Genomic DNA, 17,639 nt, shown 5'->3' on the forward strand with positions numbered 1-17,639 from the left:
CAGCGTCTTATATAGCGCAGCAGATTCCGTTACAGTGTCTTATATAGCGCAGCAGATTCCGTTACAGTGTCTTATATAGTGCCGCAGAATCCATTACAGTGTCTTGTATAGTGCAGCAGATTCCGTTAGTGTCTTATATAGTGCAGCAGATTCCGATACAGTTTCTTATATAGCGCAGCAGATTCCGTTACAGCGTCTTATATAGCGCAGCAGATTCGTCTACAGTGTCTTATGTATTTCAAATGTAACATGCCAACACATGTTAGCCACGCCCCCAATTCATTTCCAGGGGGGGGGGGGGGGGGGCGCGAAATATGCCCTTGCTCCGGGCACCATGGCACCTAGCTACACCGCTGATTGGACATGATGGCAAACTTGTACGTATCACAAATATTCGGTGTCGGGTAAGTTCCACCAGTCGGAAAGTCAGCGAAAACGGGTGCTGCTAGTTGGAAATGGATTTGACAATCCAGCTGCCTGAATTAAACCTGTTGCAGACAAATCACGTCCGGGATTGAATACTGTTGACTGCTATTTCCGTCTGGCGGAACGGCTGTGATTGAATACCCCTCTATGTCTTGGAGAATGTCACTAAATAATAGATAATAAAAAGTATGTTAAAAAAATTGAATTTAAAAAAAAATATATATAGGTAAAACACACAAAGATGTTTTTTTATAAAAAATAAATAAAAGGAAATAAAATACATTTAGATATCTCACTGTGATGTTGCTGTGATGCGTTTTGCAGATAAACTCTGCTTCTACAGACAGCAAATGTGTGTACTGTTCCATATATATATATTTGCACACTGACACAATGTTCATCATTATGGCTCTGTAAACCACCACTATTGATATGAAATGACACAATGGAGATGCAATTACAGTGCAGACTTTCAGCTTTAAGTCAAGAGATGAAACAAAGATGTTCTATGAAACATTTAAAATTGTAACAGTTTTTATACACAGTGCCCTGTTTTCAGGGCTTTAAATGTAAAAATAATCATATAAAAAATGTAACTTGTTAATACTTTGTCAAAGATGATTGCCTAAGGTGTGGAAACAATGGACATCACCAAATTCTGTTAAATTAAAAACTAGGATGTCATTTTTGGCATATATTTTTGGCATCATTATTTGCCTAATTCGCAAACGTAAAAGAATGGGGGGGTTTGGTAGAAATGGAATCTGTATGAGATATATGGCGATTTTTGGTCACAGAAATGTGAGAATTATGGTAATGGAAATGTGTGTTTTTTTACACATGGTAATGCGCATTTTTTTGTCATAATTAAATAAAAACTGCCTGGGGTCCCCCCCTTCTGGGCCAAACCACCTCCGGACTCATTCAGCTGGTCTTGGTTCCAAATATATGGGGGACAAAAAGCGTAGGGGTCCCCCCTATTTCTGAAACTAGCCCCAGGCTCTTAAACTGTTCCTGGTTCCAAAAATATGGGGGACAAAAAAACTGGGGCTCCCCCATATTTTAAAACCAGCACCAGGCTCCAGCAGCCATTTTTTTTACATACCATGTCTGGTCTGCCCTGGACAGGTCCATGGAGGAGTCTGAACCCCCCCCCCCCATTAAAGGGGGACTCCCATCCAGGGCTAAAGTGCAATGCTGTCCCCGGTATCCCAGGGTGGTGGTGCTGGGCAGATGTATGTAAAAAAATGAAAAAAAAAAAAAAAAACACATTGCTTTATAAATCAGAACTGCAAGAACCAGAATACAAAGCATTAATATGCCCGCTGGGTCTCATAGTTCACCTTTAAAAATAATGTGTAAATAAGGAGACACACACAATGTAAAAGTTTATGAAACACCCCCTTAACACATTAAAATCATTCACATATACATACCTGCTCCAGCGCTGTCATCTCTGCCACTCGCTAATGACAGGCTGCTGCTGCTGTAGAATAAAGGTGTGTACACATGGTCAGATGTGCCTTAAGATGCGATCCACGATCAGATCAGATCGGATCGGGATCGCATCTTAAGGCACATCCGATTTGCATACAATCTTGACTATATAGTGCAGATCTGCACAATATAGTCAAGGCAGCCAAGACTTTCTGGCTTGCGATACATGAACGCGCATCGGGATCAGATCGGGATCGCAAGGGTTAAAACCCTTGCGATCTGCATCCGATTCCGATCCGATGCCAATCCGATGTTGACTATATCATCAACATCGGAAAGGAAATCGGACAGTGTGTACACACTATAAGACACTGTGCATTTAGATCTGGCATTCCCAACCAATGTAGTCAAGGCAGCCAAGACTTTCTGGCTTGCGATACGTGAACGCGCATCAGGATCGGATCGGGATCGCAAGGGTTAAAACCCTTGCGATCTGCATCCGATTCCGATATGATGCCAATCCGATGTTGACTATATCATCAACATCGGAAAGGAAATCGGACCGTGTGTACACACTATAAGACACTGTGCATTAGACACTATAGCAACTGCATTGCTAACATTGCGGTTCACTACCCAGTGCTAAGTTCCTACATCTCCAGCACTGGCATTAGTGTACTTTTTGCTGCAGTGGTTATCTGCCAGTCACACACGGTACTGTGCTAAAGTGTCTTGTTTGTCCTGTGTGTCTGGTTCGTGCTTTTGTATCCAGGTCTCTCTCTATTTCTGTATTTTTCTTGGACATAATTTGCCCGGGAAAAGGTGGCTGCTGTCGGTGAAGTTTAGCACACAGGAGACTTTAAGGACTGCTGGGTAAGTGCTACTGTGTCACCCGTGCATCCTTCTATAATAGTCCCCCCCCCCAAAAAAAATATATAGTATATACAGTATATTTATTTATTTAGTTAATTAAAGTTTCTTAAATAGCGCAGCAGATTCCGTTACAGTGTCTTATATAGTGCAGCAGATTCCGTTGCGCTTTACAATAGTAGACAGTGATAAAACAAACTGGGTAACAACAGACAGACTTGGAGGTAGGAGGGCCCTGCTGCAAGCTTACAATCTATAGGGATTTAGGAGGGAAACACAAGGACAGGCACCAGTAATAGCATAGCAGTCCCACCAAGTTGCAAGTCCAGAAGAAAAGCTATAAAATACATAAGTGCCTCAGAGGTTTATGTGTGTGGAACTTAATTATGATATATTGCTGCACGGAATCTGTAACTTCCAGGTAACAATATACGCTACACAGTAGGACCTCTAGCATCTATCCATCTGCCCAGTAGGACCTCTAGCATCTGTCTTCTGAAAGTCGGTGGCCATTTTTGGAGGGACATTTTGAGAGGATTCTATACAGACAGCTAGAGCCATTGGAATCTGCAGAGACCGTGCACCCCCACAGCACCAGCTCCCCCAAGCCACTACTTGGGCTGCAGTACCATTGTTATGCCTCTGGTGAAATACAAATGTGCAATTTGGTAAAAATGTTATTATTCTGCAGGGGCAACTCTCCCTCCTCTGTACGAATATATAAACAAATCTTTCTAATGGTGTGTACACACGGGTACAATCTGCATGAGATTTTGACTATATAGTCAAAATCTCATCGGGATCGCATGCAGATCACATGCAGATCGCATGGGTTTTTAACCGCAAGCAGAAAGTCTTGGCTGCCTTGACTATATAGTGCAGATGTGCACTATATAGTCAGTTGTATGCAGATCGCATGTATTCCGTGTGATGTCATCCCGATGCAATCTGATCGCGTTGGGATGACAATGCACGGTACTCGCACCGTGGATGAAATGTAATAGGATGAGAGATTCAGAAAAAGAGAGATTTGGTAAGAAATCTCCAGGTTTTTTTAAAGCGGCAATCATTTACACTGCAAAACCAGTTTGATTGTGCAGTGTAAATGATTGACGCTTTAAAAAAACTGGAGATTTCTTACCAAATCTCTCACTTTCTAAATCTCTCACTCTATTACATTTCACCCCGTGTGTACACACCATAATATACACAGCTTCATATTTACACCAGGATGCACTAACATCTGCGCCCCCACTTCGCCACACAACGCCGGCTACCGCAGAGATAATTATCGCTTATGCACTAACATATGTGATAATTATTGCAAAGTACAGCTCTTGCGTTAAGAGCTGTCCTTTGCGTTGCGCCGGTGATGTGCAGCCGGTCCCCAATGGCTCTCCAGCAGCTCCCCCTCTCTCTCTTACCTGGCTGTTGATGATGATGCTGCGGGGCGGGCTCTCCTCCTCCTCCCTGCACCCAGAAGAGGATGTATAATGCAGGGAGGAGGAGGTCACTGGTCCGGGCAGCACAGTGTTGTGCTGCCCGGACAAAGGTGAGGGGGGGTCAGCAGGGTCCGTGCGGGGCGGAGATGCTCGCGTTAAGAAGCCCATAGGCTTCTATTGGGTATCGCCAGCTTCTGCTGGCGATGTTGGTTTTCCTGCATATGAAAATGTGGTAATTTAGTGCATCCCGCCCAAAGTAAGAACAATCAAGGATAATGCTTTAGCTATGAATTCATAATCAGCCAATTAGAAGCGGTTAACAAGTGCTGGCAGCTGTCCTCATTTAAGACGAATATTTTCCCTAGTCCCCAGGTAATCACTATAGTTATTGCTGTGATAGAATGTATCAGTGTCACTGGGGCATATTCATCAATGTGCTTCATCTGAATAATCCGGCTTGCAACCAATTTCGGGGTGAATGTTAGTAAATGTGTGTTTTAGCCCCTGGAAAAACAGTATCAATTTAGACTGATAAAATAGCATTAAATCAACCTTTGGTAAATATACCCCCTAGAGTCACATATGCTACACTTATATTAAGCAAATATTATACCTCAAACTGTTTTATTTACTGTATGTCCTTGCTCAGGTTCAGATACAAATATATCTATAGACTTTGAGCTCTAATGCCATTTCTATAGGTCACGCTCACATAGTAGTGGGATGTGGTTAGCATCCTGGCTGTCAGGTTGCCAGCATTCACAATACTAACTCTGGAATCCCAACTCACTGCCAGAAAAGTGCCATTGGAATCCCAACATAGATGGAGATGCCTATGCCGGAATCCCGACTGACATATTGGCAATCGTAAGTACAGTATGGGGTCCCATCAGCATTAGGCAGCGATTAGGTTTAGGGATAAGCAGGTGATTTAGGGTTAGGCTGCATGGGGGGAGGAAGGTTAGGGTTAGGCTATGGTGAGGGAGGGTTAGGTACTTAGAAGGAGTTGGGTAGGCTGCAGGCAGGGCTGGCAACAGAAATCTTGGGTCCGGAACACTGATATCTCGGGGGGGGGGGGGGGGCAACACCGAACACGGATTTGTGTTACATTGCATATTGAATGTTTTTTTTATTATTATTAGAAATAAATAGATAATTAATATTTACAATGCAATATAATATGGGAGGGCAGAGATGGGAGGGCACAGAATTGTGCGTTGTGTGGTTTAGTGTGTTGCGTGATGTCACTAAACTCATTAGTACAGGTAGCCAGACAAGTGATTAGGCAGCCATACTTTCAGACCCCGAGTCCCTCAAAGTCTTGGGGCCCCTCAACTGGTCGGGGCCCGGTACAAGTGTCCCCTTTGACCCCCCCTGTCGCCTACCCTGGCTGCAGGGCACGAGCATTAAGTTTAGGCAGTAGGGTAGGCAGGTTAGGGTTATCCACTAGAAAGGAGGGTAAGGGTTAGGCTGAGGAAGTGAGGAGGGTTACGGTTAGGCTGTAGAAAAGGAGTGTTGGGGGAGGGCAAGGGAAAGGTAAGTATACGTCCGGACCTTTGTTAGAATCCCCTCCATCGGAATGCTGGCGTCTGTATTCTGTCCGCTGGCATCCTATCTGGCGGTCATCTGTATGTATTCACAATAATGTATGAGTGGCTGATGTCTATTTATTGGCAAGGAAAGAATGAGAATGCTATGCACAATAGGTGAAACTGCAACAGAATTGCACTAAGGAAAAACTGCACCAAATTCCTACCTAAGCCCTCTTCATACTTCATATTACACTATCTCTACTTTAACACTACTGACCCCCTCTGTTAGTCTTTCCAATGGTACCCTTTCCTTTACATAATTCAACCTCACTCAGCTGCTGAACCTTCTCTTCTCCTTCTACTGTACATCTCCAACTTTATTTCAACCAACTACCCTATCACCCACACACACCTCTGACAATAAGATTTTTGGTTGGTGTGTGGTGCGCTATCATCAGCTGCTGGCAGGAAGAAAAAGGAAAATTGTGCCAGCGCTGGCTGTTTTAAGACAAATACAGTACACGGTTCTCAAAAGTATAACAATTTATTAATAACATCAATTAGAATAAGTATTAAAAGAAGTAAAAAGGTAAATCACTCTAGTGGTGTAGTTAATGATACACAATTTTGAGCTAGCTATAACGCGGATAATCAGATTTGAATTTAAGCTTTTAGCTTAGGGTGAGTTCAATTGTGAAAAACAATGTGAATAGGCTGTATATTACCATCCCATTGGGCCCGGTTTTGTTTTGCCAGGTTCTGTGACACAATGTCCTGTGGTTGTCCTATATTTTCAAGGACTCAAGGTTTCCCAGTATGAGTGTCCTCTTAAATGCATCTGGAAGGATTAGGGATCATGCAGTTATCCCATAAGAAATTATTTGTAATCCAGGAATTATGAGGATCCTCCTTAGGATGGGTGGACAGGTCACTTGGCAGGTGGGTGGGTGGCAAAAAGAAAATGCAGTTTTCACAGGTGCTGTGAAAACTTTTCCTTTTACACCTCTGACAATGACTGCCACTTGACTTCTTCCCGCAACACCGGTCCCAACTCCCACCTTGAAGATTTCTCCAGAACTGCTCCCAACCTTTTACACCTCTGACAATGACTGCTACTTGACTTCTTCCCGCAACACCGGTCCCAACTCCCACCTTGAAGATTTCTCCAGCACTGCTCCCAACCTATGGAATCTTCTTCAATCAGATAGGCAACCAAAGATAGTTTGGGGTGAGACAGCGCTATCCTGTTTGTAATGTCACTATGCAAGTATGTATCTGGACAAAGAATAAAGGTAGAAGAGATAGATGTATAAAATAATGTAAGGTTTATTGAAAGGTCAATAATAAAGGATATATTCCTAAGCAAGCAGCTAAAAGTGTGGTATTCTTGTCATGTGCTTATACCAGACTCTGATATGGGGATAATGGGGTGGTGTTTACCCTAAGGGTAAAAAAGGGGGGGTTTATACCTCTGTGGGTATTTAATTGGTGTTTTAATTACACCTATGAGGGGTCCCCCAAATGGGGTTTCCTGTGGCAAGTGTCACCAGAAGAGTGTTCCCAAACGGGTGTTCCAGATAGTCTATACTAGACTTCTTTAGCTACTGTAGGCCCTGCACCAGAGCCTATGGTCTCTCCTGGTGATTTGTTCCAGGAATGGAGTCTGGGTGATATGGTGGGGATGTCTGTGTTTCCAGCAGGGAGGTGCCTTATGGGCTTCAGGCGATTCCAAAAGAACCCCCTTACAATCTCATAGGTTGGTGACCTATGCCCTCTCTGCTAAAACACTGTCCAGAACTTGTCAATGTCTCAGTTACAAATGCTGCTAGCGGCGTCCCGCATCGCAGCCTGTTTCAAAGTGTGACTCACGGTTCCTTGGTAGAAGTTCTCAGCGGGGATGCAGCAGTATCTGGCAGCGTGTAGCTTGTTCACTGGGGCTCCCCTTCCTTCTCCGTGTGGATGCGTGTCACTGTTTTTCTCCGGCCACTTCCTGGTCTCCAGTCTCGCGAGACTTCGGGCGCCGGGTGTACAGCGCTATTTAGCTGCGCTGGTCTGGTTCTGGGTCTCTGTAGGTGAAGAAATCACTTGGTAGGATGTTGTGGGGTGCGAAATTAATGTCTCAGCAACGCGTTTCGGCTCCAATAGCCTTCCTCAAGCTTAGTGTCAGTTTGTAAAGGTGCTCATTAAATATGCTTGCACCTTCTCATTGGCTGGTGCTCCCGTACTGTGATTGGTCTGACTCATTGAGTGGGAGTTGCTTGTGTGATGCGGTGGATGGGGATTCGCCTCCCTAGGATATGGGAGTTGCTTGTATTCGCCTCCCTAGGATATGCGTGTGTTTAAACGGAAAAACTGGATGTCAGCCTATGTCTTACTGTAAAGCGCAGTATAAATTCCTTACAGATATAGTTTAAATGTAATAAACTCTAGGTGGTCTGGAAGATAACTTGTATTGTGGCTACTACTATAGGTTTGACAATCATATATTTTGGAATATGCGCAATGGAGAGAGATAAGGTTCAAGGGAGAGATGGAAGCAGGATGGGGAGGGAGGGGAAGATGAGAGAAACAGAGGAGATATTTGTGTGATGTAGGACTGAAGAGAGGTGGAAGGGAAATGTAGCAGTTGTGAGGTCGGTGTATAGTTATTAGGGTTTGAGAGAGTTAGGGTAAGAGAGATACTGTATTGCTTCTGTGTTAAATGGAGACCAGGAAGTGGCCGGAGAAACACAGTGACACGCATCCACACGGAGAAGGAAGGGGAGCCCCAGTGAACAAGCTACACGCTGCCAGATACTGCTGCATCCCCGCTGAGAACTTCTACCAAGGAACCGTGAGTCACACTTTGAAACAGGCTGCGATGCGGGACGCCGCTAGCAGCATTTGTAACTGAGACATTGACAAGTTCTGGACAGTGTTTTAGCAGAGAGGGCATAGGTCACCAACCTATGAGATTGTAAGGGGGTTCTTTTGGAATCGCCTGAAGCCCATAAGGCACCTCCCTGCTGGAAACACAGACATCCCCACCATATCACCCAGACTCCATTCCTGGGACAAATCACCAGGAGAGACCATAGGCTCTGGTGCAGGGCCTACGGTAGCTAAAGAAGTCTAGTATAGACTATCTGGAACACCCGTTTGGGAACACTCTTCTGGTGACACTTGCCACAGGAAACCCCATTTGGGGGACCCCTCATAGGTGTAATTAAAACACCAATTAAATACCCACAGAGGTATAAACCCCCCCTTTTTTACCCTTAGGGTAAACACCACCCCATTATCCCCATATCAGAGTCTGGTATAAGCACATGACAAGAATACCACACTTTTAGCTGCTTGCTTAGGAATATATCCTTTATTATTGACCTTTCAATAAACCTTACATTATTTTATACATCTATCTCTTCTACCTTTATTCTTTGTCCAGATACATACTTGCATAGTGACATTACAAACAGGATAGCGCTGTCTCACCCCAAACTATCTTTGAATCCAATTAAAAGGGACTGGGATACCCTTCATGAGACTAGCAGCACCTGGACCTAGCTTAGAGCACACACAAGCTGAGCGCAGTTGTGTTAATCTATCTTCTGTATATTGCCGTTTTCCCAAAATCACACTGCAGCACGGCAGAAACAAAAAAGCAATCACACATGGGCCTACTAACACTAAGAGAAAGTCGTATAGATAGGGCCAAAGACACCTTTACCACATTCGAAAGAACATCAGCAGCCCTAGGAAAGGGACAGGATTTTCTCTCACAACTAAACAAACTAGAGAAAGTACTCAAGAAAGAAACCAAATTATGGTGGGACACGTTTGCCTTACAGTGGTATTTAGATCAAGGAACCACACCAAAGGGACTGACTATTAAAAAAATCCCCACACATAATAAAGACAACCCTGTATTTATGGACAGATGGAACAATACCCTTAAGGAGTGTTCAACAAAACTGATACATATCATTATTGACCAGCATGAACAAGACCTCAAAACATTCGACAAAGAAATCACAGATCTCTATAAAGACCTAGAACCATTCAGGGGGGAAGAAGGATATAAACAAATAGAGACACTTACTAATCAAAGACTCCAGAAAGGGGAAGAACTGATAATAGAGACAAAGAAACGAAAATTCCTAAGGGACAAGTGGGGGGTAGGCACCACATCAAAAAAAGACAAAAAGGCACCCCAAACCACCAAACCTAAACATTCTATAAAAACACTAAAAAGAAAAAGAGAGACAGAAACCACTCACCAAAAAAACAGCAGACTGACAATCTCCAGACCAAAAACAGAATACAGACACCCCGAAACCAATAGAATACTCACATATCAGCAATTTATGACATATACACATAACATTAATGTAAATAAACAATCACTAGACCAACTCCAAAGCGACGAAGACCCAGACTCAACATGCTCAGAAACAGACCTATCAACATTTTCTATATACGAAATAGAGGACAATGTGTACACAGACATTGCGAGGCAATCCCTGGAAGCAGGACACATCACTTTCCGAAAGAACGACATACCACAGCCAGAAACCACATCACAGAAAGAACCCACACAACAGACAGAACAATGGGGGACAGATTTTTTAGATCTGGAGGCAGGCATACGAGCCTGCCAGGCACAACCAAGCACACCTATCCCACAGAAAAGAAAAACAAGAAGCGGTTCAGAGGGTGCAGGGGAGGCAAAAAAGACAAAGCAGGAAGACAGACAATAGAACAAGGGATCTTCAACCTTAGCTCACTGACCTTAACTAATGAACACAAATCAGTCTTACAAAAAGGTTTGAAATTCGCCCCCACAAAAAAACTATTTAGACATCAAAGCATTCACAAGAAAATTGACTCTCAAAAAATTCTTCGCACAAAATCCAATAACCACAGACAGAACACCGCAGATTGACGAGACATACAAACACACAAATCTCAAACCCAAGTCAACTTTTAACCCCCAGCACACAAAGGGACACATCATCAAAACTTTTGAGCAATTGGTATTACAGGATCTTGAAGATCTTGAAACCAAAACACATAAAAGGGACAACCTCAACAGACAGGAACACGAGGCTCTAAAGGAACTCAAGGACAATCCAGACATAATCATAAAACCAGCAGATAAGGGTCGGGGTATAGTAATCTTGGACAAACAAACATACATTGACGAATCGAATAGGATCCTGGGAGATCATGACACATACCTTCCACTTAAAACAGACCCAACACAACAATACATGAAAGAACTGAAGAAACTCCTTAGCGACGGTTTATCCCTGGGTGTTTTGAACAAACAAGAATATGATTTCTTATTACCCAAACACCCAGTGGTACCCGTCTTTTACTATCTGCCAAAAATCCATAAACACCCCACAAACCCCCCAGGAAGACCTATAATTTCAGGCATCAGCTCCATCACCACTAATCTGTCACAATACATAGATCATTTCCTTCAACCCCTGGTCAGCAAACAACCCTCACATCTAAAAGACACCACACACACCCTACAGACACTACAAAACATCACGTGGAGTGACGACATGTGGCTGGTTACCAGCGACGTGACGTCACTCTACACTGTCATACAACACCACCAAGGACTCCAGAGCGCATCACATTATCTCAATCAGGACAATTCAACAAACCCAACACAGACTGACTTTATCACAAAAGCCATTGAATTCATTTTGACAGACAACTACACATGGTTTCACAACAGTTTTTATTTACAGCGCACAGGGACCGCCATGGGGACCAAATTCGCCCCCAGCTACGCCAACCTCTTTATGAGTAAGTGGGAGGAGGAAGCCATATGGGGGGAAGCGAGCTGGGTGCGAATTTGGTCCTCTGGCGACGTTACATAGACGACATACTGTTTATTTGGCAAGGATCCGAACAATCACTCACCAACTTCATACTGAAACTGAATAATAACGATAGAAACCTAGTCTTCACCACCACATACAGCAAAGAAAAAGTTGAATTTTTAGATTTGGACATACACATCAAAAACAATACAATATCCACCAAAACATTCCACAAAACTGTCGATGTCAATAGTTACATCCTGGCAGACAGCGGACATCATCCCAACTGGCTCAGGAGCATACCCCTGGGTCAGTTTACCAGATTACGCAGAAATTGCACGCACATAGAAGATTTCAAAACACAAAGCAATCATTTAAAAACACAATTCAAACAAAAGAAATACAATACAGAACTGGTAGATGAGGCATTCCAAAAAGCAGAACAAAAAAACAGAGAAGATTTACTCACAACAAAAACGCCAATGGAAATAAAAGCACCAGACACGAATGTTTACTTCATCACCGAGTATAGCAGCTCGGCTGGTGAAGTAAAAAACCTCATAAGCAAACACTGGAGAACACTTCTAAAAGATGACACACTTTCAAGCCTACTACCAAAACATCCAAAAGTAGTTTATAGAAAAGCCCCTGACATCAAGAAACAACTAGTAAAAAATCACATTCCGCCAACCAACTATACACAAACCAAACTCGACAAAAACTCTGACACAAAAGGTTTTCACCGTTGCGGTACATGCATAGGCTGCCAGACATGTAAGACAACCACAGGTAAAAAAATAAAAACATTTACATCAGAAGTAAGTAAACAAACATTTAAAATTAAACAAGAGCTGACATGCCACACGAAGGGGGTCATATACCTCCTATGGTGCCCGTGTGGTACACAGTATGTAGGCCGCACTATAAGACAGTTTAAGGTGCGGCTGGCAGAACATGTACGAAACATCCGCAAAGGAAATGAACAGCACAGCCTATCAGCGCACTACAAGAACGCACATAACCAAGACCCCACAAGCCTACAGTTCACAATCATCACAAGTGTACCCAGGAACTGGAGGGGAGGGAATTTTGAAAAGAAACTAGATAGGGAAGAATTAAAGTGGATCTATACACTAAAAACCCTAGAACCAACAGGACTGAATATAGACTTCAACATAGCAACTGTGCTATGAGACCACACATAGCCTGACGAGCACATGATTTCTCTACCAACAATTCCTTAATCATTTACGAACCACGTCGTCACCGAATCTCTGGAGGCAGATATATAAAATTATAAGGACCTAATACAAAAGGTCACGTAGGAAAATTACCAATGTACCATATACATTATCTCTCTCCAAACCCTATATCAATAAGAATTACCTAATGATATTTGAACTAATTCACCTAAAGAAACACACATTAACTACAAGGTTTAGGAACATATCAGAAGTACCATTTAACACAGAAGCAATACAGTATCTCTCTTACCCTAACTCTCTCAAACCCTAATAACTATACACCGACCTCACAACTGCTACATTTCCCTTCCACCTCTCTTCAGTCCTACATCACACAAATATCTCCTCTGTTTCTCTCATCTTCCCCTCCCTCCCCATCCTGCTTCCATCTCTCCCTTGAACCTTATCTCTCTCCATTGCGCATATTCCAAAATATATGATTGTCAAACCTATAGTAGTAGCCACAATACAAGTTATCTTCCAGACCACCTAGAGTTTATTACATTTAAACTATATCTGTAAGGAATTTATACTGCGCTTTACAGTAAGACATAGGCTGACATCCAGTTTTTCCGTTTAAACACACGCATATCCTAGGGAGGCGAATACAAGCAACTCCCATATCCTAGGGAGGCGAATCCCCATCCACCGCATCACACAAGCAACTCCCACTCAATGAGTCAGACCAATCACAGTACGGGAGCACCAGCCAATGAGAAGGTGCAAGCATATTTAATGAGCACCTTTACAAACTGACACTAAGCTTGAGGAAGGCTATTGGAGCCGAAACGCGTTGCTGAGACATTAATTTCGCACCCTACAACATCCTACCAAGTGATTTCTTCACCTACAGAGACCCAGAACCAGACCAGCGCAGCTAAATAGCGCTGTACACCCGGCGCCCGAAGTCTCGCGAGACTGGAGACCAGGAAGTGGCCGGAGAAACACAGTGACACGCATCCACACGGAGAAGGAAGGGGAGCCCCAGTGAACAAGCTACACGCTGCCAGATACTGCTGCATCCCCGCTGAGAACTTCTACCAAGGAACCGTGAGTCACACTTTGAAACAGGCTGCGATGCGGGACGCCGCTAGCAGCATTTGTAACTGAGACATTGACAAGTTCTGGACAGTGTTTTAGCAGAGAGGGCATAGGTCACCAACCTATGAGATTGTAAGGGGGTTCTTTTGGAATCGCCTGAAGCCCATAAGGCACCTCCCTGCTGGAAACACAGACATCCCCACCATATCACCCAGACTCCATTCCTGGAACAAATCACCAGGAGAGACCATAGGCTCTGGTGCAGGGCCTACGGTAGCTAAAGAAGTCTAGTATAGACTATCTGGAACACCCGTTTGGGAACACTCTTCTGGTGACACTTGCCACAGGAAACCCCATTTGGGGGACCCCTCATAGGTGTAATTAAAACACCAATTAAATACCCACAGAGGTATAAACCCCCCCTTTTTTACCCTTAGGGTAAACACCACCCCATTATCCCCATATCAGAGTCTGGTATAAGCACATGACAAGAATACCACACTTTTAGCTGCTTGCTTAGGAATATATCCTTTATTATTGACCTTTCAATAAACCTTACATTATTTTATACATCTATCTCTTCTACCTTTATTCTTTGTCCAGATACATACTTGCATAGTGACATTACAAACAGGATAGCGCTGTCTCACCCCAAACTATCTTTGAATCCAATTAAAAGGGACTGGGATACCCTTCATGAGACTAGCAGCACCTGGACCTAGCTTAGAGCACACACAAGCTGAGCGCAGTTGTGTTAATCTATCTTCTGTAGATAGGCAACCAGCCTACCGGCATATAAACGGGTCAATAAAACTAACCACTTCCTTCAAATCTGCCACCCATAACCCTCTTGCCTCAGCATCCCTCAGCTCTTTCCCATCTCACTCTTTGGGGTTTAATTACTAAGATGGGAGTTCTAATGAAGATGGGATGTTGATATGCCAAATCCGATTATATCTATTATCTTCCAGAAGCTGCTAAATAAGTAGATTCTGATGGGTTACTATGGGTAAATAAACCCCTTTGTGTCTATTCATTTCGGTCAAATATCGAAGCTTTGTCCAGTTTCATGAATTTACTGCACCTAGTTGTGTAAATTCTAATTTAGAATGATGAAAGATGTGAATTTGTAACAATTATGTAAGTTGTAATTTCTATATGTTCTTGTCCTTATTTTTGGTGCTACAGAACATTTTTAGCTCCAAATACATAATATAATAATAATAATAATAATAATAATAATAATAATAATATTTAATAATAATAAATATCCTGTAGAAATCGGGATTACTCAATGGTATATAACCAAACCAGACAGGCAGCTTAAGAGAAAAACAATGAATTATAGTGGAAGTTCCCTTTAGATATACTGTAAAATATAAATATAAATTCCAATACATGTACAAAATACATTCTCAAAATCTCTATCTGCCATTAGCAAACCTCCTTAAATGTATTTTATCGTCTATTAACATTGCCTAAATAAACAATTTCTAAATACTTTTCATCTGAGCTGGAAAATTATATTTAAGAACTTTATATCCAGTCTCCCTCTAGGATCCTCATTCAGAGGCAGCCAACATCACAGTTCTCAATGATCAATCTCTGCGGGAGATTCAAACACTTACATGTGGAAGAATTATTTTTGGATTATATCATTTTATATCATTTTTATTTTTTTGCACGGAAAAGGATTCATTTATTTTGTAATGGTGGCGTAATTGTTTAGGTATGTTATCGTGAGCTAGCTCTACACTGCAGGAATCCTGGCGCTCCATTTCCAGACAGAAAGTAAGGTTTTTATTAGTTATCTCCAGCCGTAAAAGTTTCCGGAGTCACGTTAATAAAAACAATAATTGCTCATGAAATGTCATGCACGGCTAGGCCCCAAAATGTGTGTCAAGTATGTTAATTCAATTAAGAAAAAATATCATAAAAATTATTATTGTATACAGAGACAAGCACCTTTACCAAGAGCAAATACTCATAAACCGCCCTTGTTCAACTCCTGCTTCCCATGATTCTCCAGGACCTAGGGGGAGATACCTTCTAAAAAGGACAATTAAGATGTTGTCATTACAATCAATCAGATTTTAGCCAGAACTGTTACAGTGGTACAGTGCGGCTAATGGTACCCTGTCCCGCTGTACCACCCATCTGAGTCCTGCAGGTGGTGGCGAAGTGGCAGTTGTGCTGCTCCGCATCTGTCAATGCAGGGGGAGGAGCCTGGGGCCTTCGAGCTGTTTAGGGAGTACTGGGCATGCCCCCAAAATGATGACAACAGGGGTCGCAGTGCTAGGCCATGCCCCTCCACCCAAGGCCATGGCCACCCCTAGAGAGACCTCAAGGCTTTTTCAGGTGCATGTTTCCAGTATAGCAAGTCCCGATGGCTCAACTTGGGGGGTATGTTATACAGTAGCTACCATTTTATGGAAAGTACTAGATAAATGTTAGATATAATCTGATTGGTTGCTATTCCCAATTCCTCCCATCATTCTCTTGATAAATGTCCCTCTCAAAACATTGGGGCCGTGAACTGAATTTGCCCCCTGCCCCGACGGTCGGGGTTTGCACATGCATATTTCTGCACATGTGCAAACCCTGACTCCGATTGGCCTAGGCGATTTACAATGTTGTCCTGCTGTTTGCATTGGGAAAGGATGGAGGTGGCGGGTATGAACGATGAATGATGTTTAGAAAACACAAAAATAAGCAGTGCTAAAATAATTAAAGACTGGTTAATCTATCACAATTGTATTTATTAGGTAAACTAAAATTGACCTCTTCAAAAGATAGAAAATGCCACTGGTGGGAATTCTATTGCTTGGATATCTATCAATAATGGCAATTCTAATTTTTTTTTAAATACATTTATTTATTTTGATATCCTCTGATCACTGGTCCCATTCGTTGCTTCCATTAAGTTCCAGACGAAAAGATAAACATACACCAGTAACCTTCTGTCAATGCTTCTTCTTTTTTCTCTTCTATTTTTTTTAGCTGGAGTTAAGCTGCAGAGAAGTTTTTCCTCTAAGCCGTATGTTGCTTTTCAGCCTGAGGCGTATAAGAGGGAGGGTGGGGGGGGGGGGGGAAGCTTTGCCACCAGCTCACAAACTCAAAGTTTCATGTGGCAGAATAAGACTTGGCTATTTGCCATTCTAGCTTGTCCCTGGATCTCTGCTGGAGGCGATATAGGTGACCTCCATATGTCTCACAGACTAGAAATTAAAAGAAATATCAGTCACAAAAAAATGCCCCTTGTAAAGAAAATGCAATTAATGTAAAGAATGAAATATTTCCTTTATCTTCCAACAAGATTAATTAGATTTAGTTTTTTTTTGTATTTTAAAAAGTGTCATAAAAATCAAAGTGATTATAATCAGATTTAATGAATGTCTGCATTTCATTGTAATATTCTGCTTTCATCAGTGACCCTGATCTATGAAAAGAACTAAGTAACTAGCAAGTTAGCTGTACTAAGGGGTATTGATTACTTCCTAGTTAGCTTTATTCCTTTCAATGGTTTATTTAATGGGGTTTAACGGGCTTAATGGTTTGTTGGGGTGCTTATTATTACATCAACAAGTGGTAGCAGGTGTCTGGCATAGTAACGCAACACAATGAGTTGGGATATAATTCTGTAATCCATCCTAATAGGCTGCTACTGTATGCTTGGAGATTATGAGGTAACATTTTAAAATATTGGTTAATTAACAAACAGTATGTACAGGACTTAGCCCGTGCTGCACCCCTTCAGTGGAACGCACTCCCTCACTGAAAACTCACCTAGTCATCAAAGCATACCCTTCCACTGCATAAACCAGC

The sequence above is a fragment of the Crinia signifera genome, chromosome 5 (genome assembly GCF_055691185.1).
Source record: "Crinia signifera chromosome 5, ASM5569118v1, whole genome shotgun sequence".
Taxonomy (NCBI): domain Eukaryota; kingdom Metazoa; phylum Chordata; class Amphibia; order Anura; family Myobatrachidae; genus Crinia; species Crinia signifera.